An 18,533-nucleotide genomic window follows, 5' to 3' on the forward strand; every position below is an offset into this window, starting at 1 on the left:
AAAACACAACTGCCATTTTCATATGTAACAGCACAAGTCATTAAGCTATGTGTCATATAGTCTCAGTTGAGAGGTACAGTATGAAATCAGGATGCCAATGACCCTGCTAAAGTAAAGATAATGATTTTGCTTTGATAGTCACAAGTAATACATCATTAGTAATTATACTAAGATAAGCTGAAAAATGAAATAACGTTATGTAGATTCTAGAAAGTTATCAATCTTTAATAAAGAATGTCACTCTGGCTGCTCTAAAGAGAACTGGAAAAGCATGGCATTACAGCAAACAAGGTATTGGATCCATTATCCAGAAACCTGTTATCCAGAAAGCTCTGAATTATGGGAAGGTCTTCTCTGATAGACTCCATTTTAATCAAATAATTCATTTTTTAAAAAAGGATTTCCTTTTTCTCTGTAATAATAAAACAGTAGCTTGTACTTGTTCCAAACAAAGATATAATTAATCCTTATTGGAAGCAAAACCAGCCTATTGGGTTTATTTAATGTTTACATGAGGAGATCCAAATTACGGAAAAAACCCTTATTGGGAAAACCCCAGGTCCCAAGCATTCTGGATAATAGGTCCCAGACCTGTTCAGGGCTTGCACTTCTTTCTGTGATCTCTGGCCCAGTAATGAAGCTGACTTGAGATTGAGAAACGTAATGGTGTAGGCTTGTGATTCAGGCAGGGTTCTTGGTGAATCATTTTGAACTGGTACCACTGGGCTCACAATTTACTACTATAACAGTCGTTTCTTTAACAAATATCATCAGGGTCAAGGTGCACCTGCTAAATATGTAGGAAAAGCTACTGCTGGTTAAAGCAGTGAAAACGTCCAATCTCACTTTGCTGAAAGATTTGTGAAACCGGAGAAAATTTTTTAAAATGTTGCCTAATGTAAAGGAGTAAATGGGTATTTTGTATCTATTTTTTGTGTCAAATGCATTGGAGTCAGCGGACATTTTTCCCGGTGTTTTTTTCCCAGGTGCAAATAAAATGCACAGAGAAATTGTAATAATGCTGTTGGCATTTTTTTTGTTCATCCCTAGCGTTCATGAAAATTTGAGCTGTAATAAGATTTTTGTAAGGGAACTAAATGTATCAATTATTTTTTGGAATCAGCAACTGGATGTTCTCAACACTCAGGGGCAGATTTATTAAGGGTCGAAATTGAAAAAAGAAATTGTTGGTCAAAACTGCCAAATGCGACTAGGGAATGATCCAAATTTGATTAAAATTTAAAAAACAATAGAATTCGATTTTTGAGATTTTTCGTACTCTGGGCCTTTAAAAATTCAAATTCAACTATTCGCCACCTAAAACCTGTGTATTACTGTATAGGTCAATGGGAGAGGTCCAGGAGTCAATTTGGAGTTGTTTGTAGTCTTCCTGACATTCAAGTTTTTTTTCAAGGAGAAAAACTCGATTTGTATGAATCAAATTCGATTTGGGTTTTCAGGTTGTTTAATTTCATCCAAGTTTAAAAAAATGTATTTGTTTTTTTTAATGAATGTCCCCAAGTCGAATTTCAAATTCATTTGAATTTAAGGGAGTTATAAAAAACTAACATGAGTTCGAAATTTGACCCTTGATAAATGTGCCTTCAAGGGGCTGATTTACTAAAATTCGGATTTCCTTTTTTTCACTTTTATTTTATTTCTCTAAAAATTCGAGATTTAAGTGTAAAGACCATGAAAAACTTTAAGGGCAGAGACAGACGATAAGATTCGGGGAGATTAGTCGCCTGGCAACAAATCACCTCTTCTTCGGGCGACTAATCTCCCCGAACTGCCTCCCCGCTGGCTAGAATCTAAATGGCCAGGCAGGATGGCACTTGGGGGCAGATGTATGAAGGGTCGAATATCGAGGGTTAATTAACCCTCGATATTCGACTAGGAACTAAAATCGTTCGACTTCGAATATCGAAGTTGAACGATTTAGCGCAAATCCTGCGATCGAACGATCGAAGGATTATTCCTTCGATCGAACGATTAAATCCTTCGAATCGAACGATTCGAAGGATTTTAATCCAACGATCGAAGGAATATCCTTCGATCAAAAAATCTCAGGCAAGCCTATGGGGACCTTCCCCATAGGCTAACATTGACTTCGGTAGCTTTTAGCTGCCGAACTAGGGGGTCGAAGTTTTTCTTAAAGAGACAGTACTTCGACTATCGAATGGTCGAATAGTCGAACGATTTTTAGTTCGAATCGTTCGATTCGAAGTCGAAGTAGTAGTCGAAGGTCGAAGTAGCCCATTCGATGGTCGAAGTAGCCCAAAAAACACTTCGAAATTCGAAGTTTTTTTAATTCCAATCCTTCACTCGAGCTTCATGAATCGGCCCCTTGGAGTGCTATGTTTTCCGATGTCGCCCAAAGTTTCCTCTTGAGGCAAATTCGGGTCGACTTCAGAAAACGAAGCGATCCAAGTGCCATCCAGACGGTGATTTTGATTCTAGCCGGCGGGGAGGCAGTTCGTGGAGATTAGTCGCCCGAAGAATTTGTCGCCGGCGACTAAATCTCCCTGAATATTCTCGTCTGTCTCTGCCCTAATACAAAACTTCACCATTTAAAAGCAGTCAAGGTTCCATAGAAGTCAGTGGGAGCTGTGCTGATCCTGTGGGACCTTTTTTTTTTTAAACATTCACACTTTTAGAGGATTTTTTTCGCTAGTAATTGTCCTTCCTCTGGATCAACTGGCAGATAGGTAGTTAATAAAAAAAAAAAAGGTTGAACTCAATGGACGTGTCTTTTTTCAACCTTATTTACTATGTTACTATGTAAAAAACTCACATTTTTAGAGGTTTTAGAGATATTCATATTTTGTTTTGGATCCTTCGGCATTTTTTTTTTCATTTGTGCTTTTTATATTCGGATCTTTTAATAACTTTCATGGCATTTGTGGCTTTAGAGAAATAGAGTTTAATCGTGATTTCCTTTAATACCACTAAAAATTTGACCGTTAATAAATGGGCCTCCGCAATTGTGGTGGAAGCTTACGTTAAAGTAGCGCCCATATATAATGTATTTCAAGGACTTGCTTCAACTAAATAAACACTTGTTTTGATAACAGAGGGGGGTGGTGAGAAAGCCAAAGGGAAACTATAAAACACTTGCAATGAAGAAGCTGCTGTCGTTGCTATTTTGTACATCTCACAAACAGTTCTATAAATAGCTTGTTAATACCATAAGTAGGATTTGCATCCACATATTTTACTGTGTACAATAAAATGCCTCAGCATATTCTGCTTGTAGAGCCTCATTTATTTTCTTGCATCTTTGTATTCCTGTGAGTGGGACAAGTCACGATTGCTCTGATTCCGTAACATCATCCGAGAATTCTCATGAAAAATTAGCCTCCAGTGACCAGATTATTATCAGACATAATAGAATAGCTTCATTTTCTGAGCTGTAACTTTTTTAATGAGGCCTCTCAGACATGGGAGCACCCATACTTAGCAAGCAATGCAAAACGTGCTGTGTTTTCTGTTCAGCATAATGATGGTTTAATGACGACTGACCATGGTGGCAGGCACAACATTATAAAAAATAGAGGGGAATATAAATAATTGTCCATTAGCATTACTAGCAGTTACAGAAAACAAAAAAACAACCTCATGATTACTTTAAATCAGTACTCTTTGCATGAAGTCTGCCTCTGTATATAGGCTTAAATGTCTTGGAGTCATGTAAATAAGGTCCTGAGTGACAGCACTAATCGATGTTATGGATGGCCAAAAATATCTGGCAGCAGATGCTTGGCAGAATCTTGAAACCACTTCAAGGCAACAGCAACCCTTCATTACATGCAGGATTAATTCTCAGCCTTCAGTTGACAAGGAATTGAAAGGCTGAGGCAGGTAACGCTAGGAGAATAAGGTTATGCCAGTACAACTAATGCATAAGCACGGATAAAAGAAATATGCTAAGAATTAAGTATTAAATACATAAACACAAATGCCACCATACTACTTTAAATGGATTCTGTCATGATGTATTTATGCTTTTTTTATGGTGTCGTTTTTATTTTTAAATTAGACTGTTTACACTGCAAATAATTTACTCTACCTTTTAAAATATATTCCTGAACCAAAAAGTGTTTTTTTTAGTACTATTGGTGTGTAGGGAGCCATCTCAGGTAATTTTGCCTGATCCTGTGCTTTTCAAAAGGAGCCAACACTTCATGATGGAACTGCTGTCAGTTAAGCTATTGTTTCACTAACTCAATGTAACTTAATGAGTCGCAGTGGGACTTGGATTTTTACTATTGAGTGCTATTCTCATCTACCATGAAGCTGTTATCTTGTTACCTTCCCATTGTTCTGCTGATGGGCTGCAGTGGGGGAAAGGGTGAGGGTTATATCACTCCAACTTGTAGTACAGCAGTAAAGAGAGACTGAAGTTTATCAGAGCAAAAGTCTGAAGGCACCTGGGAAACTGATGACATGTCTAAACCAGCGCAGACCACAGAAACTTACAAATAGGATAGGGACCTCTCCCATTTACTGATATACAACCTCAGTAGGTCTGAGAAGGCGAATATTTGGATTCAAACTTTTTCCATCCTCGGGGTATAATAAATGTAGAGAAAAATATTAAAAAGTAAAAAAAAACTCAAATTCTTTTTTTGTTTTTGGCATTCAAAATGTAATAAGTAACCCCCTAGAAGGTGTAACTTTATAAAAGAATGAACATCATGTTCCCACATTCTATTTATCTCAACCAGATTAAAGCCAGGTATTAAAATATCGATTTATTTTTCTTTCACTTTGCCAAATAGAAGTTCTTTATTGTCCCATACAACATACTTACATACAACATACCATGCCTGACAAAGTAGCTGAAGATTTTTATAACAATAGAGCAATGTGTTTTGAATCAGACCGTTTCACAGACATATTGGGATTTCCATCAAAGTTGCAGTTTTATAGGCAAAGTCAGAAAATTAGCAAAATCTTCAGTATATCTTTTATGTTACAGTAAAAACAGCAGTTTTAGTTGACCTTTTGCAAGGCTATGTTGATTGTAATCACAGTGTTAATCACAATGTTGTAATCAATTGATTTTGATTTCTGATGTCATGCTAAACAGTACATATAAAAACATTATGAAAATTAAATTCTATTTTAGCAACTTGATAGTAGAAGTGAAACCATGTACGTATGGGACCTGTTATGCAGAATGCTCGGGACCTGGGGTTTTCTGCATAAGGGGTCTTCACATAATTTGGATCTTCATACTTTAATTCTACTAAAAATAATTAAAACTTAAATTTAACTTAATAGGCTGGTTTTGCCTCCAACAAGGATTCATTATATTGTATCTTAGTTGGGATCAAGTACAAGGCACTGTTTTATTATTACAGAGAAATCATTTTTAGAAAACTTTATTTATTAAATTAAACTAAAGTCTATATGGTCAAATTTAACAACCTCCGAAAATGCTGCAGCGACGGCTTCGCTCCCATTGCAACACTTCGCCAGGCGTAGATTCGCCACGACAACCCTAATTCACTAAAATCCAACTGGTGAAGTTGCGCTAACGTCACTGCAGCAAGCAAAGCGAAGTTGAGCTATCGTTGCCTAATTTGCATACGGCGGGAAGTTAAAGTACAATGGATGTATATGTTGCAGCAAATACATTACAGAAGCCCGGGAAACCTTAATAAAATAAAATAGATTTGTTATAATGCCCTACACATGAGCAGTTACCCCATAAAAAATTTACGAACTTTTGCAGCCTATCACCCTGTAAAAAGGAAGACACCAGCGTTTTTTGGGACTTAGAAAAATTTTCAACTAAATTTTGAGGAAATCCTATCTACTTTATTGCACTTCGCTTGGTCTGAGGTGGTGAAGGCAAGTCTGGTGCAAGAGGTAACGTTCAGTAAAATCCGCATCTTAGTGAATTTGCGCAGTTACGTCCTTTCGCCAGAGCGCAAATTCGCCTGGCGTTAGGGAGCGAAGTACTGCTAGAGTCTATCTCCTTCGCTAGTGAAATTACGCCAGCGTTAGTCACTTCACCCTTTAGTAAATATGACCCTATGGGAGATGGCATTCCTGTAATTCAAAGCTTTTATGGAAAATGATGAGATACCAGGACCCAGAAAAGATGAGGTGGGGGGGTCACTTCAGCACTTTGTGAAAACCATCTTCCTGGGAAAACCTTGTTAAATGGGCAGTTGATGTGAATTAACCTTTCATTTCACTACTAGAACATGGAAACATCAGGTCTGATTCTATGAAATTCACTTTCCAACTGCCTCTTGCTGCTGTTGCTGCTGCTCTGCAGAAAGATTGCCTCGCAAAACAACGGGTAAAAATACTCATGTTTCTATCTATGCTATATATGTTTTTATTCATTTTTATACTTATTATTAATTTTAAATTGTGTGTGTGCGTGTATATACTGTATATATATATAAGTATAATCCGCCATTTGAGTGAATTTCCTTATATTTATGTACAACTTAATTATATAATAATAATAGTAATAATGTATATACAGTATAATAATAACTGTGAAAAGTGATTTATTTCAATCAAAATGCAAAATAAAAAATAATAATAATAATTTACTGCAGCGGTCCCCAACCTTTTTTGGTCCCGGGACCGGTGCAAAAAAAATTCTGGACCGGGGTGGGGTCAGGGAAGGGGAAGGCGGGGTCTGGGGTGGGCAGCAAGTTTGATTGCGATGTGTCCAATTTGGGTGCGCCGGCGTCCATTTCGTCGCAACTCATTTTTGTGGGCTGGTCTCGGTGGCCCAGTGCAGGAGTGTCCGCGGCCCGGTTCTGGGCCGCAGCCCGGCGGTTGGGGACCCCTGATTTACAGGATATTCATGGCTTTTGTGTATTTTATATATTACTGTATATATACACACACACACAGTATATGGCATTTCAGTCAAAAACACTTTTTTAAGTTCAGTTGTTTTCAGATTGTTCCCCAGAAATAAAGACTTTCGAAGACTTAAGTTTAATCTCCCTGTCTCTGGACGATTAAATCGTTCGAAACGAACAGTACTTCGATTTGCGAATGGTCGAATTTGTGAAGTATTTTCAATTCAAATCGAATTTTGGCCTTTTTGAAGTACCCAAAAATGACTTCGAAATGCAACGTTTTTGAATTCGAAAATTCACTTCGACCCTTAGTAAATGGGCCCATAAATTGATACATTTCTCAGCAGCATCTTTGGAGTATTAGCATCTATTGTATCAAGTCTAACAGCTGCCTGTAATGAAACCCAGATTCTGCTCAGCAGGGACAAAGATAAGAAATGTATCAACTAAGGGGGAGATTTACTTAGGGTCGAATATCGAGGGTTAATTAACCCTCGATATTCGACCATCGAAGTAAAATCCTTCGATTTTGAATATCGAAGTCGAAGGATTTAGCGATATTCGTTCGATCAAACGATTAAATCCTTCGAATCGAACGATTCGAAGGATTTTAATCCATCGATCGAACGATTTTCCTTCGACCAGAAATTGGCTAGAAAGCCTATGGACCTTCCCCATAGGCTAACATTGATGCTCGGTAGGTTTTAGGTGGCGAAGTAGGTGGTCAAAGTATTTTTTAAAGAGACAGTACTTCGTATTTTTTTATTCTATTCCTTCACTCGAGCTAAGTAATTGTGCCCCCACATGTATCAATTTAGAACAGTTTACAGGGTCGGCGACCCCCCTCCCAGAGCTGCTTTAAAATGTGAAAAATTACCCTTTACACTTCAATATTACAAAAACGGTGACACATAGAAAATAGAAAGTAATTGAAAAAGTCATTATTTCTGGTGATCTATCTGAAAACAACTAGTTTTTGAAGGTGAACAGCCACTTTAAGAATGGTTTCAAGACCCCTGTATAGTCAGACATATGGTTATTTCCTTCATTACTAGGTTAGAGACACCTAATTGCTATAACCTGCCATAGTATTCCAAGAGAACTCACCCCATATCTTATCCTGCCTGATATTGAGGCTGGACCCCTCCATCCACTGTTTGGAAGCCTCCGCCTAGGTTCAATGAACATATCCACAGTAATATAAATATATACACCTGCTGGATGTCCAATTCTCCTAACTGGGAAGACATAATAGGATTATTGCTTGAATTCCTGAAAGAGCTAATGTTATGTTCCCTTAATCTGCTTCATAGAGGCATACTGCATTGATTTCTCATAACTAGGCTTTAACAGCCATGAACAAATTAAGGCTGATTATGGTTTCCTTGTTCTGAATTGTTAGCTTCAAAAGCAGCGGTGCACAAAAACAACACACTGGTATTAACAAACATGTATAGTGATGCACATTTGGATTATTTTTCTAAAATTCACAATTGAATATTCTTCGTTAAGCTTTTATTGCATTGTGAATCTTAATTGCGAATTGCAAACCTTTAACACCTGCTCTGGAGTTTTGTTAAAAAAAATTTTTCGCAAAAAATGGTTTGTGATTGCGAAAATTGACATTGCGACATTGGTCCAGAAATACTAATAAAATAGTTTTTTACATTTCCTGTGCGCCAATCCTCATTGCTCCAGTCCCGATGATGAAAATTAGTGCGAATAAAAGGGAGGGGATGGGGGTGACGAATGTCAGCAGGCCTAGGGGTGCCCGCTATGTAAATCCGGTCCTGATGTCAGCTAAATACTCTGTATAATGCTGTCCAACTTAGGGGGATGGGACGAATACAGAAGACAAACCTCCAGGCCTCCTCTACCTGACACACCCTCATCAGTAACAAAATCAAACTATTCAATCAAATGGCACTTAAGGCCTTGATGCCTTTACAAGAAGGAGAGCGAGCAAGTGTCACTCTGTAACTGCTAAATACTTTCTATTTCTCTACTTTCCCACTTATGTAATCTTAATGCCGACTTTCTCTCGGTTTACAGTGACCTGGCATTACTTGTTCTCAGATTTATTTTCCCTATTTAACTCTTGATTAATCTTCAGCAAAGCTGGAAAGTAGCCATGATAGTGGAGTGCCTAGTAATCCCTGCCAAAAGGCTCTGTGTACCTGCAGAAAATGTGCTTAGATTAATCCCGGCAGTGCTGATATTCTTGCCCTAAAATCTCATACTATTTCTGTTCAATGCATCTAATGCCTTAGAAACTTAAGTCTTGCTATATGGTACCTAGTCTAACAGCGAGGAACTGATGTATGTTTTTTTTTTCCAGCCCTTGGTAAGTTTCACTGCAAGAGAAGGCATTGGAACTGGGCTACTAGCTTTTAAAGGAAAACTATACCCCCTGAACAATGTAGGTTTCTATAAAAATACATTGCATAAAACAGCTCAAATGTAAAATCCTGCTTCATGTAAATAAACCATTTTCATAATAATGTACTTTTTTAGTAGTATGTGCCATTGGGTAATCCAAAATAAAAAATTTCCATTTTAAAATAAGGGCCGCCAAAGAACGGACAAGGTTCTGTGTTTTACACCCACACTTCTTCAGTTAGGGCACCGGCCCGGGGTTATAACAGTGAGCACCACGGATCGCTTCTCTTCTGTCTTCCGCTTTCTTCGCGCGGTTGAGCATGCGCAGTAGAACAAAAAGCCGAACTTTAACTAAAAAGTCAGCTATTTCGTTCAACTTCACATGCGTTTGTCCCGGGAAATTTGAAGCAAGAAGAAGCCGGAAGATGATCGCTCCGTGGTGCTCACTGGTATAACCCCGGGCTGGTGCAGTTTTCTGCTGATAGGAGCACCGGCCCGGGGTTTCAAATGAAAATATTTTATTTGATTTTCATGATAAACAAATAATAACAGTATGACAGCAAATTTTATGCAGATGAAAGACAAGTTATAATCGATACAATGGCATAAAATTATTAAAAACTAAATACCATTTAATGAGACTGACAACAACTAGCCCGGGGTTTCAGGTAAGTCAATACAATCACTTGGGGGTACCTAAAATTTGGCACTCCCAGGTGCAGAATGATTTTCCTTCTTCTTTAAGGTCACAATAATGTGCTGGCTAATCTAATATGAGTCAAGAGAGTGCCTCTGTACATACAAATAATCAATGTTTATCACTTAAAACAATGCAACAGTGATAAAAAAATAGCATTCACTGATATGATGTGTGTCATATAAAAGAATATGTTTAATTATTTCATAAAAATTATTTATATAGTTATTTTGGTTAATGCCATCTAAATGTAACATAAATGACTAACTCAATACCCAAAACCTACTAAATCACAGACCATAATTTATATATTTATAGCTCTACACATATACTCGGTACTTTAACCCGATGTTAGAAAGCCTTCTTCCATAAGAAAAAGCCTGCTTCCATCTTTAAAAGTGACACTGTACTCAGTTTTATGGGATGTGTATGTATGTATGCATACAAATAATTCCAGATGTATTGTCGAAGAACTAATGTAAATAATAAACAAACAAACAAACAAACAAACATAAAGACATGGTCAAATCGCATATATTCCGGGCATGTTATTATATTATAAATATTATATACCAAATAAATGACTGTTGCAATTAACTATATGATTGCACTAAACCCTTAGGAAATGCTGTTCTAGGCTTTAGTGCCATCTTCAGAAATCTGCAGTGCACTGCAGTCAACAGATAGAAGTAAACTGACAGTTTATATTGTCCTGACAATTACATTGCCTCTGTTCAATTAATATACAACATACAATGATATACAAGTTCCCCTTTACAAAAACATCTTCTAGTGATGCATTGTTTGGTTATTTAACTATTTAGCTTTTTATGTAGCAGCTCTCTAGTTTATAATTTCAGCAGCTATCTGGTTGCTATAGTCCAAATTACCCTAGCAACCAGGCATTGATTTGAATGAGAGACTGAAATATGAATAGGAGAGGGCCTAGAATAGAAAGATGAGAAATAAAAAGTAACAGTAACAATAAAATTGTAGCCTTATAGAGCAATGGCTGCTAGGGTCAGTGACCCCCATTTGAAAGCTAGAAAAAGTAAAATAATTTAAAAAAACTGATAAAGAAGAAAAAATGAATACCAATTGAAAAGTTGCTTAGAATTAGCCATTCTTCAGCATACTAACCAATTTAATACTGCTTAAAATCATTTAACCCCAATATGATTTTTGCCACCAATATGGATTAATGCAGCTTAGTATTAGCAAGGTACTTTTAAAATTAAACTTTGATTCGCTTAAAATGGAGTCTATGATATGCCCTTCCCATAATTTTGAGCTTTCTGAATAATGGGGTTTAGGATAAGCAATCCCATATCTGCTAAATGCTATTGATCTAGTAAAGCATGAGCAAACTGTTTGGCAGGAACCTGGAAATGCCTATTCTTCACTGGAAGGCAATTTTACATGTTATACCCACAGATTTCTGAATGTGACTGCTTATTCAATTGCAGTACTCATGATTTGCCTAATACATGCCTGTATTATCTGTTACCTTTTCAGTGTGGTTCCCTTGTTTAGGAATTCAACAGGCTAGGAATTCCTTCCAAAATGTGCTTCTAGATATATAGCCCTTAATGAGTAATCAAGATGAAGTGGAACTTATTATTAATACAGGTTTGGGATCCATTATACAGAAACCGTTATCCAGAAAGCTCCGAATTACAGAAAGGCCATCTGTCATAGAATATCCACGATTTCCTTTTTCTCAGTAATAATAAAGCAGTAACTTGTACTTGATCCCAACTAAGATAAAATGAATCCTTATTGGAACCAAACCAGCCTATTTATTTAACGTTTAAATTGTTTTTTGTAGACTTAAAACATAAAGATCCAAATTAAGGAAAGATCCATTATCCAGAAAACCCCAGGTCCCGAGCATTCTGGATAACGATTCCCATACCTGTACATTATATTATAGCAAGAACATATTTCAAGCTCTGTACACTAGAAGCTTCCTGTAGAATGGGTGTTTCCCTGAGTTAGAAGTAATGGGAGAGCTTAGGGCAGTGGTTGTTACACTGTATGGGGCTTGGAGTATCGGCAGTCTAATTGCCAACCAGGATAAGGTTAATGGTAAGGGCACACCTGGCGATTGGGGGAGATTTAGTCGCCTGGCGACTAATCGCCTCTTCTTTGGGGGGCGACTAATCTCCCTGAATGGCTTCCCCCTGTCTTCCGCCGGCTATAATGAAAAATCACCTGCGGCATGGCACACTTGGCGCTTCGTTTTTTCCAAAGTCGCCTGAAGTTGCCTCACGAGGAAAGTTCGGGCGACTTCAGAATACAAAGCGCCGCGTGTGCCATGCCGCATGGGATTTTTCATTTCAAGACAGGGGGAAGCCGTTCCGGGAGATTAGTCGCCTTAAAGAAGAGGCGATTAGTCGCCAGGCGACTAAAACTCCCCGAATTGCCAGGTGTGCCCTTACCCTTAGAGAGAATTCCCGTTTGCTCTCCTAGACACACTTGAAAAAAACCCAGTTTGAAGGTCAATTACAGTGACATTTGGAGTCAAACCTACTGACTGAGGATATATCCTTATTTACCTATGTTTATATAGTGAATAAAGTACTCCCGCTTGTAAAATATAAGGATAAGTTACCGAGGAGTTTCTGAAGGCTGAGTGTTTTTATACAGGTCACGGAACTCTGAGGTAACTTCTAATATCCTCATATTTTGCAAGTGGGGGTACTTTATTTATTATGATACACAAATTTCAGTGAGTCATGTGACAGAAATGACATCAGAACTCACTGTTTATAACTGATGACATCAGAACTCACCGTTTATACGGATATAAATTACAGGATATTCATGGCTTTTGTGTATTATATCAGTATTATCCTATCTGTAATCCAAATAGTTTGCCAAAGAAATATCAGTTTATCTGTTGTTTAGCAACAGAACCTTTTAAAATGCATCTGTGCTGTGGTTTTACAATTAAAACCTTCATTATGGCTCTCGCAGCAGGGCAGGTCTTTCTAATTCTAGCTAGGAAAATAGGAATACAATTTTAGATGAACGCCCAATATTAGGACTCTCGTATATTATTATTAGAGACGTGCCAAGCAGAGTGCATATGAGGCTCCTGTTTTGTGCTACCAATCACAAATTCTGTGCAGAAGTGAGACCTTGCTACACTTCTTGTTTCTGGTTTTCCCTTTTCCACCCCCTGCCCCCAGCATCATGATCCTCTATAGACCATTGGGTTACTTGCCAATATACACTGGTGCAAAAGAGAAGGCGTTGAGTATAAACACTACAGATAAGCTGTTCACAATACAATGGGGTTCATTCTTACACAGGAATACAAACAATAAGATAAGGTGGCAAGATCACCAGAAAAAATAAGGGGGTATCGCTCAAAGATTCAATTATCTTTGCTTAACGAAATCTTTTGTGTTTAAAATAAGTGTAATCACTTGAGCCCTGACAACTTCATTTTGTACAACTGTCTAGGCATTTAAATGGCTCTTTCATCACTTTCACAATAGAATGATCTAAAAAAATATATTTTCATTTGCATTTCTAAGATACAAGATTGAACTTTAATTGCTGCAACTTGCAGGCACCTGGTAGGCTGACAATATGGATAGTTTTTAATTATAATAAGCATGTGTGACCTTGGCGAAAAGCAGTTGCTCTACAAAACAATCGCTAATATCCAATGGAATTATAAGTGATGCACAAGGGGACAGTCTGTCAGTTCTTTGGAAATAAAGTCAATTGTGTTTATGCAATAGGCTGTTCCTGCATAAATGAAATAGGTACTTCACAAGCAAACTACTTTTTTCTGAGCTAGCTCGGTTCATTAAATTGCCTGTTCCCATTCCCACCAATCTAATTAAATGTTCTCTTAATTCCATACAAGAATATGTGATACCTACTGTTTTTGCTAATGGAACACTGGCTGTTATACTAACTAAGCTTTTGTGTGAATTGTGCAGTCAGTTGTTACACACTCTCATTTAATTGTTGATAGACTATAGCCACTCCCTTTAAAGTTAATAATCCACGGGAAACACTCCTCGTTTCCAAACATTGTTCAACAAGAATGTTCAACTTTGCATTAAAATTCCTATTGCGTTATTAGCTAATTTGGCTCCCAAAAGTAGTGTTTTCATTGTTTTCTTCAGGATCTGTCCAGGCCGCGGTAGAACTAAGTTTGTAAAAGAAGATAAACAGTAGTGGTGTACTGAACACACCTCGTTCTACTTGTGTAGCTCTTCACAAGGAGACTTTTCTTTTTAAACTAATGGAGAAAGATTTGTAGTAACCCGTTGTAGTTCAGAAGTTGCACGCCATCTATTTTAAGCAAGAGAGAGTAATAAATCTTAAAGGACAAGGAAAGTCTAAAATAGAATAAGGCTAGAAATGCTGTATTTTGTATACTAAACATAAACATGAACTTACTGCACCACAAAGCCTAATCATACAAATGATTTATGCTTTCAAAGTTGGCCAAAGGGGGCTGTCATCTTGTAACTTTGTTAAACATTTTTGCAAGACTAAGACTAAGTGCACATGCTCATTGTGGTCTGGGCTGCTTAGGGATCGTCAGAAACAAAGCTGCTTGTTTCTGCATGGCTGATAAGTAAGGCGGGGGCTCCCCCTGCTGTTCATAAGTATGATTTTTCCCTGCTCAGCAGTTAGGGACCGTCTGACAATTCCTATCCACAGCAGTAAATGAAGGGAGAATTTCACTGCATACAGTCAGGTTCCTTATAAAAACGGTACACATTTTTTAATTAAAGTATATTGGAGATAGGTTTCTTTTTCATTAAAGAAAGTAAAAATGGGATTGCATTTTTTTTGCCTTTCCTTGTTCTTTATAAATATACAAGAAAATTTAAAGCTGCACAGTCTCGCAGGGGGTCATATGTGAACAAATGAAAGGAATCTAATTGGATGAGAAAAAAAAATCTTGCTCACCCAGCAACAAACGTGACCTGGGTGTAAAGACCCCAGGTCCAGCACTTGAACGAATAGCCAAGAGAAAAGCCGCTGATGTATAAATGGGAAAACACTCACCCGTAGTCTTTAGTGGTCCGGATGCGTCGCCCCGAACCCGTAGCAGGGGGTGTGTGCACTGTCAAGTATAAGAAAATAGGCAAGCACTGCCGGACGTCACTTCAAATGGGTAAAATACAACTTTTATTTCAAATCATTAAAACCAAACTGTCCTGACGCGTTTCGTATCCATGCGATACGTAGTCATAGGCACAAGTTCACACAAACTCTCAACGGCTTTTTGAAACGATTCTCAAAGGAAATGACATCACTAATTTAATTCAATCATTTGGAATAAAAAACAGATGTTAGCGATGTCCTTATTGTTGCTATGAGTTAATTAAAACCCTGCCGTATAGAACCATACTTGTTTGTTAAAACATAGGTAAAAATGTTGTTTGAAAGCAAAATATGAAAAAAGCCAAGGAAAATACAAAGATGAACAAACAAATGAATTAACAAATGAATAAACCCTCAATTTCATTCAACAGATATTGACTATGAATATTTAACAAAAACGGTTAAATTTTAAAAAGTTTAAGTTCATCTTAATGTATTAAATGATTATAAGAAATTAATGTCAATGTGTCAATGATGTCATAAATATTTAGTAATTCATAATTTTAGTATATACCGTAAATTGTAAATAGATAAAGACAAAAGGGCATTAATAATAATTATCGATAATTAATATTTAACAATTCATGATTAATAATGTAAATAATTTAAATAATTTAAGTAAATCATTATTCCTAGGCTAATGAATTTTACCCTGATAAGCTATACCCAAAATGGGAGTAAAATTATTTTATGATCATAATGAAGCATGTGGAGTGAGACAAGATTTTCAGCGATGTATAGTATACATTGTATATATAAGCAGCCACTTGTGAGACAACTGGATACGGTGATAGACGTATTTGACACAAAGTGTATGGAGTTCAAAGGCATAGATAAGAAAATGTTCTAATTGCCATGTTATCAATATCTAACTCAATTTTTTAACTAAATTTTGCACAAGGACACAGAATTAAACAAAATTAAATTAAACATGGCAAATTTGTCAAACCTAAGATTTAGGCCTGCAGGTTGGCGAGTTCCCAGTGTAAAAATCCAGAATGCTTCTCTATGGAGAAGCCTTTCCATTAAATTGCCTCCTCGATAGACCGGCTCAATTTTTTCTATGCCTTGAATGTCCAAACACTTTACGTCACCATTATTACAATCAAGAAAATGCCTAGATACTACCGTGGAATGACTGCGGGAGGCTATGTGATGTATATGTTCTCTCATTCTGCATTTTAAATTCCTGGACATACACCCAACATATTGTATGCCACATTTAGAGCAACTCAGCAGATAGATAACAAATTTGGTATTACAATTTATGAAATGATTCATTTTAAATGATTTTCCTGTGCTTTTACTTACGAAATCTTTCGATACCATTACTCTTTCACATGTAACACATCTATTTGCACCACATTTATAAGTGCCATTTACATGTAACCAGGTTTTTGTCTTTACTTTGCCTGGTACTGCACTCGGTGCCAATAGATTACCAAGCGTGGGTGCTCCTCGTGTAACGAATTTGCAACCATCTTTTAAGATGTTATGTAAACTATCATCATTAAACAGAATAGGTATGTTCTTCTTTATTAGTGTCTTTATTTTATGGTATTGTCTGCTGAACGATGTAATGAACATAGGTTTTTCATCCTTTTTTCTATTATATTTGATTTTTTCTCCTTGTTTTTTACTCTCACTTAAAAGGGTTGCTCGATTAATCCTAAAAGCTTTCAAAAAAGAAGATTTCAAAAGATCAAATGAATAATTTCTTTGTAAAAGGCGATCTCTCAGGTCAATTGATTTTTTAATAAACTCTTCATCAGTACTGCAATTTCGTCGAAGCCGTTGAAATTGACCAAAAGGTATGGCTTTAAATACATGTTTGGGGTGACAGGAGTCAGCTCTAAGTAAGGTATTCCCTGCAGTTTCTTTCCGAAACACCGTGCTCACTATGGTCTCTCTATCATTGGTTAGCTCAAGATCTAAGAAGCTAATTTTTTGTTGATTAAACTCACTGTTAAACTGTAAGTTACATTTATTTTCATTGAGCTTCGCAACAAAGTTGTCAAACTCATTCTGTGTGTCACTCCAGATGAAAAGTAAATCGTCCACATATCTTTTATAAAATTTTATCTTATCTAGCATGGATATCTTACCTCCAAAAATGTGGGTCTCTTCCCACCAACCCATATACAGGTTGGCATATGTTGGAGCGAATTTAGCTCCCATTGATGTCCCACACTTTTGGAGGTAGAAAATGGAATCAAATTTGAAAAAATTATGCATTAACAGATATTCTAATGCTTTTAGAATGAAGTCTATCACTGTATCATCATAGTTGCTATAAGTTATTAGATGATATTTCACTGCCTCGAGGCCTTTTTCATGTGGAATGCATGTATATAATCCAACTACATCCACTGTAGCCCAACTATATTTAGCTACATCCCAATCGAATTTATCCAATGTTTGTAAAAAATGTTTGGTATCCCGTAGATAAGACTCTAAACGCTTCACAAGTGGCTGTAATAACATGTCTACTAATTCAGATAAATTTTCATTTAGTGATCCTACACAAGAGACTATAGGCATACCTTCAGGAGGAAATTTGTTCTTATGTATTTTAGGGAAATGGTGGAAAATGGGAATATTAGCATTCTCGGGTACAAGGTGATTCTTCACTCTATAACTAAATACCCCTCTTTGATATCCCATTTCCACCAATTTCAATAAAATTTCTTTATAAGTCTCCTGCGGATTAAAGGCCAATTTTTGATATGCATTTTCATCGTGAAGCTGTCTGTAAGCTTCTTTAATATATGCACATGTATATGCACATGTATCTAGTACAACCACTTTGCCTCCTTTATCAGCCGTACGAATTGATTTAATTTTAATTCCCTTAGGGCTTTTTGTTCATTGGCACTAAGGTTAGAATCTTTTCTATGTGTAGAGTTTTTAAGTTTAATGAGATATTGTTCAATCACGTTTTGAAAAGTATCAACACTAGAGGATCTAAAATGTACTGGGTAAAATTTGGATTTTCCTCATAGATCATTTAAGTCATTCATATCTATACCACAGATATTTAGGGCTCTGGTGTTCGTTTCACTAGCTAGGGCATTCAAGGTATATAGCGCTCTCTCATCCTGGAAATCAAATGAATGTGTCTGATTCACCTTATAAGCACTAGGAGTCGGTGACTCTGAAAATGAGGAAAAAGAAGAAGACGAAGACATGAAGTGTGAAGCAACAGTGGAATGTTCTATTTCCAAATTTCCTTGTCCTTTAAACAATATGCAAAAGGATTAATCCATTATATTGCATAATTATTTTGCGGCATAATAACTGATTTTGTAATCATAAGGTCGGCAAGCCAATAAGTATCTTCATCCCCAATCTATATATGGGAAACTATGGGAACTGGGAACAGAGGTTTATGGAGGGTCAGGCACCACAGATTTTGTTGTAGAGCGGCTATATAGACAATATAATAATGATCTGCAAAGGACAAGGCAAAAATGTTT

The sequence above is a fragment of the Xenopus laevis genome, chromosome 7L (genome assembly GCF_017654675.1).
Source record: "Xenopus laevis strain J_2021 chromosome 7L, Xenopus_laevis_v10.1, whole genome shotgun sequence".
NCBI classification, from domain to species: domain Eukaryota; kingdom Metazoa; phylum Chordata; class Amphibia; order Anura; family Pipidae; genus Xenopus; species Xenopus laevis.